Below are 6356 nucleotides of genomic sequence, written 5' to 3'. Positions count from 1 at the left end.
CATGAGCGAGCGCGGCGTCGCTTTCAGTTCTCGAAACGAACAGTGCGAACGAAATGAACGGGCCTGCCACTGGGCTGTGGTCTTACGCGCAGGGACTTCTTAGTTCAAAAGCGCTACCAGCTCTTGCCAGGTGTCGTCCCGGTCCTCACTCGTGAACAAGAGCGGGCGCGACGGCGTAGGTATCTGTGGGTGCTCTTTTATAAAAGCCAGCAGAAACTCCCTTTGACGATCCGACACCCGGGGAGCCAAGCCAGACATTCCGGTGGGACGACATTTTGAAAAACTGCGCCAACCGCTACTTTTCTTTTTTTTTTTTTCGCGTGCGCGACTTAACATAGCAAGCACGTTAGAAAAACTAACACCAATAAATATCAGCACTCAAAGCTATTGCTGTTTCAGAAACTACTTGAGCTTGAAAAGAAAAACAATATCTTTTCGTATAACAACTGTATTTATTAGAAGGCGAGAAACACTTCGTTTTGAAATATTCGGTCCCTTTGCCGAGGACAAACGATGCGCGTCTACTTCCGGAAAGCTCGCCGCTCACCGCTTGACGATTGGCTGTCCTCTTCCTCTCGGCGGAAGAGAGCTGCGGACCGCCCACTTTTGTGACGTAACACCGCCAGAACGAACGCGGAACGAACAGAGATCTCCGGTCCCCCCCCTGTCCGTCCGTCTGTATGCCACGTAAGACGATAGTCGTAATAAAGAAGTAGTAAGCTTTCACACTGCCACTTGGGTTTGAACGTGGGCCTTCATGCTCCGAAGGCGAGAGTCTCAAGCCCTACGCCGCGCATCCAAAAGTGTGAACATATGTGACCTACATGAACGTTGTACCCGCGGGACAGAACAAATATAGCAGGGAAACCTTCTTTATGAAGGCTTCGTTGAATTTCGTGGAAGTGGAATATAAGCCATTTGCAGGACAAGATGTAAAGGCGACAGGTAGCACTATACACGCCAAGATGATTCAAACTGTGACATTCTCATACCAAACACGCGTTTCTGTGATTGCGGGATGAGCGTTCCGTGGCACGCGTACGAGTGCTACAGGGATGATACGCTGACGAGAGATGGAGAGACGATGAACGGCACGGTGCCGATGCCGCCCGTAAGCGGCGTTCTAGGGACGGTCGTTACCTACAATAAAACACAACGCTTACGCATCACTTAGACAACTCTGGAAACAGATCATGCGTGAATTTTTATTTAGGATACCTGTTAAACACCCTCTATGACATATACAGCATAAACTAACGGTACTGAAATGTCTCGAAAGAAATTGTATTGCCAAGTACAAAATAACGCTCAAATTGTGTTCACATTGTGCCTAATTTTTAGTTGAGCTCTCTTCATTCTGTCGACACACCCATAAAAACACGGAGTAAGACAACGACAGGGAATAATGGGTTTCCAGGTACAATTACACGGAAGTCCTTTTTGCTGCTCTTAGCTGGGGAATCAGAATGAATGGGTACGGAAAGAGAGAAACCGAGGGGCTATAGAGAAATCGGAGGACAGCACGCAGGAATTGATGCAGAGCGCACTTTTCAACAGTCATTGTGTTCAGTCAAATTCACATACTGGAATTGCTTATACTCCAGTTGGAGTATATATACTGCCATCATGGCAGTTTCAAAGCGTTCACATCGCGCTTTTCCAGTTTCGCAAAGCTATCCTCCTAATTAACCACGTAGCCCTATACATGCCTTCGCATATACGGCACTGCTTCACGTGGGCCGCTTATGTTACGGCTTGCCACGTTAACATAAATTGTCAAGCAGTAGTAAGTATAACGGCCCCTGCCGTTTCCACTTTTATCGCCTTGATTTTCACCGCCTGCGCTGATGTTGTGGACAACTGAGCAAAGCAGAGAAAAAAGTTAACGCCAGTTCCACGCGTGTGAAATCTCAGTAAACAGCTGAGCTGGCAATCAAGCGCTACCACCCTCCCCCTCTTTTCCCTCCTCCTCAACATCACTCTTCCTCCCCCCGATTTCCTATCCGACACCTTTGCTATACAATACTATGAACGACTACGCTATGCTAGCAGCTGCTTGGCTCATACCCACTGTCTGTGGCGCATAAGCTATACTATGCAAGGCTATGCAATTACTTACCCTCTCCCCCCCACCACCGTTCCTTCCTCTTCACCCTCATTTCCCCATCCCAAACCATTGCGATACTATACTATATATGCATAGCTATGCTATGCTAGGAGCTGCTTGGCACATACCTGCTTTGTGTGGCGCATACCCGCCGAGTTTTCCGTCTGCGACTCTGGCCTTACTCCGAGCTTAAACAGCTCCTACGATTAAAACATCGCTCTTCCGACTTAGCCTTTTAGGGACGAAGCTCCTTAGGGTGTGGGTCTGTCCCTCCTCTGTAGTGTGTAGTAGTAGTAGTAGTAGTAGTAGTAGTAGTAGTAGTAGTAGTAGTAGTAGTAGTAGTAGTAGGTAGCCACCACTAGTTCTTGGAGGGTTCACTAGATGGCGCTGTCGTAGCCACCTCTAGTTCTCAGAAAGATCCCTAGATGGCGCGGAGGCGCACGCTGAGAAGAACAATGCACGTGCTGCGGGGAAGATCAGGAAACGGCGGAGCCTGTTCTGATTGAATGTGGAGACATCCACCCAGGTGTACGTTTGGGCACGAGCCTACATGACGCCTTGGGTTTTAGAGACAATGGAAAGCTGAACACACCCGCGATTGAAATAAGTAAGAGACGGTTAGAGTATTGGTGGCAGAAAACTAGAGAGAAAAAACAAAAATAAATAACGGGGAAAAAAATAAGGACATTCTGCCGTAAAGGGCACAGAACGGAGCTGAAAACTTAAGTTTTTTTTTTCTTCTGGAGTAAAATAGTTTTAATTGAAGTAAAGACACTAGGTCAACGCTAAAAAAAAAAGAAAAGAGTAAAGGTTTTTTTTTTTCGAGCCTGGTGGCACACTTGTCACCGCCCCGTTATGAAGGGGGCGCTCATAGCATCCATCCATCCATCGTTGAGGATGCGTGCTCTAGTCCACCCTCCCTCTCTCGCCTCGCGACGCCGACGCTCCGCGCTCGCTGCGTTGCAGATGCGTGCTCTAGTCCCCCACCCCCCTCTCTCGCCTCGCGAGGCCGACGCAGGCAGCGTCTGCTAGCGAGTTTCTTGATTGAAGAAACCGACTACTCACGCTGCATAACCGTTCACTGACCACCCCGTATATATAGGCACTGGATTTTGACCTTCAAGGTAGTGCCTGTGTGAGATTTTTCCTGTGCGTGATTAAACAATAAAAATTCACAGCGTACATGTAAAATTAAAGTGTCCTGCAAGTCGCCATGACTCTCATCGGCCCTTTAGTATAAACGCGCCCGATCTCACGTCGTTGATGATGTACTGGGCAGAATTCACGGAAGATTCACATATGGCGCGTGTCATGGGTAGAAGGCAATCGTTCGAATTTGTGCGGCGACGTACGCTAGGGGGACCATTTTAATGAAGGGATCATGTAAACCAACAGTACAATAAAAGTTTGATGTTTAATATATACACGGTGTTTCTCACGTGTTTACTTGATCATATACTGGGCGAATTACTCGGAGTACTCACGGTTTACCGATTATTCCCTCCGGAGCTTCGCCCCACTCATCATCATTCACCTCGTGGTTATGCTGTGGATTTTTTATTTGCTGTCTAAATAGGAACGCAAATGGCATCAGAGAAGTAACGAAAAAGCATAGGCTTTCGCATTTATGCTCTTTACTTGTAAAGTTGGTAAAAATGGCGATAGAGGACCTTTTTTATTATTGGTCTTCTCATCCTGATTTTTCCGTTCGTTCTTCAACACTAAAGCGTCGTAATTACCTTATTGTCCTTATGCGTATTGCACGCAACATAGTCTGACAATTCTGTTTAAATCTACGCGTAAAGCGGAGAAACTAGAAGAGTGCTTTTCTTCTTCAGCCATAAGTCTTTTGTTGGCTTAGCAATGCTACTTTCTTCATGTAAAAGGTTACCTTTTTTCTGTGTATGTTTGCACACACGTGGGAAATAGCCAATATTTACAACTACGATAACGTGTCGCGCTGCTGGTCACCTTTTATTGTTACTTTTCTGTTCCCCATGTTCTACTCCTCAGCGACAGTTACAACAGGGCAGGCGTTTACAGACAAAACGCGCAAGCTAAGCTGGTTAATACTAGGCAAAAGATTTGCTCAGAAAAAGTGCAAAATGCCATATGTAAGAAGGATCTAAGAGAGCAAAATACTTTGAAAAATGACGTCCATATTTTCAAAGGGAACAAACAAAACATGATTGCGCCATGTTGAGGTACTTTATTTCAAAAACCAAGGCGAAGGAACCCATTACCAAAAACACTAGCTCTCCAGCAGCAAAAGTTGCTTTTAAAAATTTGTGTTAGCAGCCCGTCCGTTTCTTCGAGATATCGCCATAAGTTCTGAAAAGCCGGTATACCGCAAAGCAGCGCTATCCTGGAAACGTGTCCTGAATACTTCAATATTTATATCACATCGTGGTTCCCACGGTTATACTAAACGTAGTGGCGTTGCTATGGTACAGCTCCATCTGTGCCGTCCGGTGGATAGTTAGGGATGGAAACCGCATCATCTTCTTTGTAACCAGGATGCATTACCGTGTTTGGGCGAGGTGGTGACCTTTGCCCAGAACAGAGCAATGCCGCATGGTATGAACAAGAGGGAATAAACTTCCATCAAACTCACAAAACATTTAAACGCAGTTTCTTTTGTAGAGTACTTGAGATGCACGTGCGTACAAAGCTATTCCATGGTCCATCAATACACGCAATGACAATAAAGGAATGATTATGATTTCTTACAGGGACTGGTGCGCACACTGCATTCTGTTCGAACAAATGTTGCAGCAGACAACGCATAGAAACGCATACGACGTGTTCTTGTTACGCGTTTCTGATATTCATAAAACTGGGAGACATATGACAAAACTATTACACATGGTGACCTAGCATCATCGGAGCAATGGACATCAAATTTTGCTACATAACTCTCCGTACATTTGGTTATCAAGTTTTCATTAGTTGTCTTCCTTAATAATTTGCTTCATCAATCATGTTGCCAATCCGAATTGGAAGTCGAGCCAATACTCAATGCGTAGCCTTTTGCTCGAAGTTCCGTGCCTTGCACGAGTTTCAGGAAAGCAGTACAATACTACCCAAAATGCACTGCAAGAAACATTTTTGATTCTAGTTAACATATTTCTGAAGTGCTGAATATATCAGAAGGCGAATCTTGTATTCACATAACCAGCATAATATTTCAAGGCACAATTTTTTCTTGCTTATTTGGAAGTGGTGCTAGGCACAATGTTTTAGCAGTGTATATGTTTATTCTAGTTATTACCATAAACATAATGCACTGCAAACAGTAATTATTGCATATTTAGTATGATTGTGTTGATTATTGTACTGGCGATTAGAATATCTCCAATAAAGGTTAGCCTGCAAAAAAATGTTCTTTTGTTGTTTTGATTCCCCTGGTTAAGAAATAATTTGACAGACTCCCCGCACAAAGGCATGTCATGACTCATAAGCAAGAGCAGTACTTTGGTTTGGGCCGGTTGGTGCAATGTAGCGCCCGTGGCGTCTACTTTGTGTCTTCGTGCTTGTGTCTTTGGGCTGCCCTCTCCAAACAGTATCACAACTTGAAGTTTCTCTGTTTGGTAGTTACTGCAAGACATGTGAATAAATTGGTTTTGAAAAAATTTCTAATTACTTTATTTGAAATGCTTCTTAAACCCTTCCGCACCTTGTGGGTTTCCACATAACTAATTTGCAGTAGTAATTATGAGATAAACGGAAAAGGAATTAGAGTTGTACAGGATGTTTTTTTTTTTGTAGACAATACGGATTTTTAAGTAACGTTCTATGACAGTAAGGCTCCTGTCGTTTTCACACACGAACTCTACGTCAAGGCAGAAATACTTTGCCCCAGCTGAAATGCATTTGTACGACTAATGAACAAAATCTCGGTAATTAACTTTATAATTATTGGCTTGAGGGCAGTCGCTTGTATCATAAATTTGTAGTGCGTGCCAATTTATGGCATACCCATGTTTAAGAAATCAGAAAAGTTGCCCGTGATTCGAGATATTCATAATCGAATTTTAAGGGCGATATCGAAACAGATGGCGCCCGGCGTGCAAGAAACGCGACCTTTCGGTTACGTAAGACCGGAACTGCACGTGACAAGGAAGTGACGAGTTTTGAATCAGGGCGTGCCAAAGCAGAACCCAGTGAGGAAAATCACCAATCATTCCGAAATACACAAGTAGAGAGCTTATCTATGGGTGCAATCTGTGATGCTTATCTGTTTCTTTCG

The sequence above is a fragment of the Rhipicephalus sanguineus genome, chromosome 1 (assembly GCF_013339695.2).
Source record: "Rhipicephalus sanguineus isolate Rsan-2018 chromosome 1, BIME_Rsan_1.4, whole genome shotgun sequence".
NCBI classification, from domain to species: domain Eukaryota; kingdom Metazoa; phylum Arthropoda; class Arachnida; order Ixodida; family Ixodidae; genus Rhipicephalus; species Rhipicephalus sanguineus.
Note: the sequence above shows the minus strand (reverse complement) of the source record.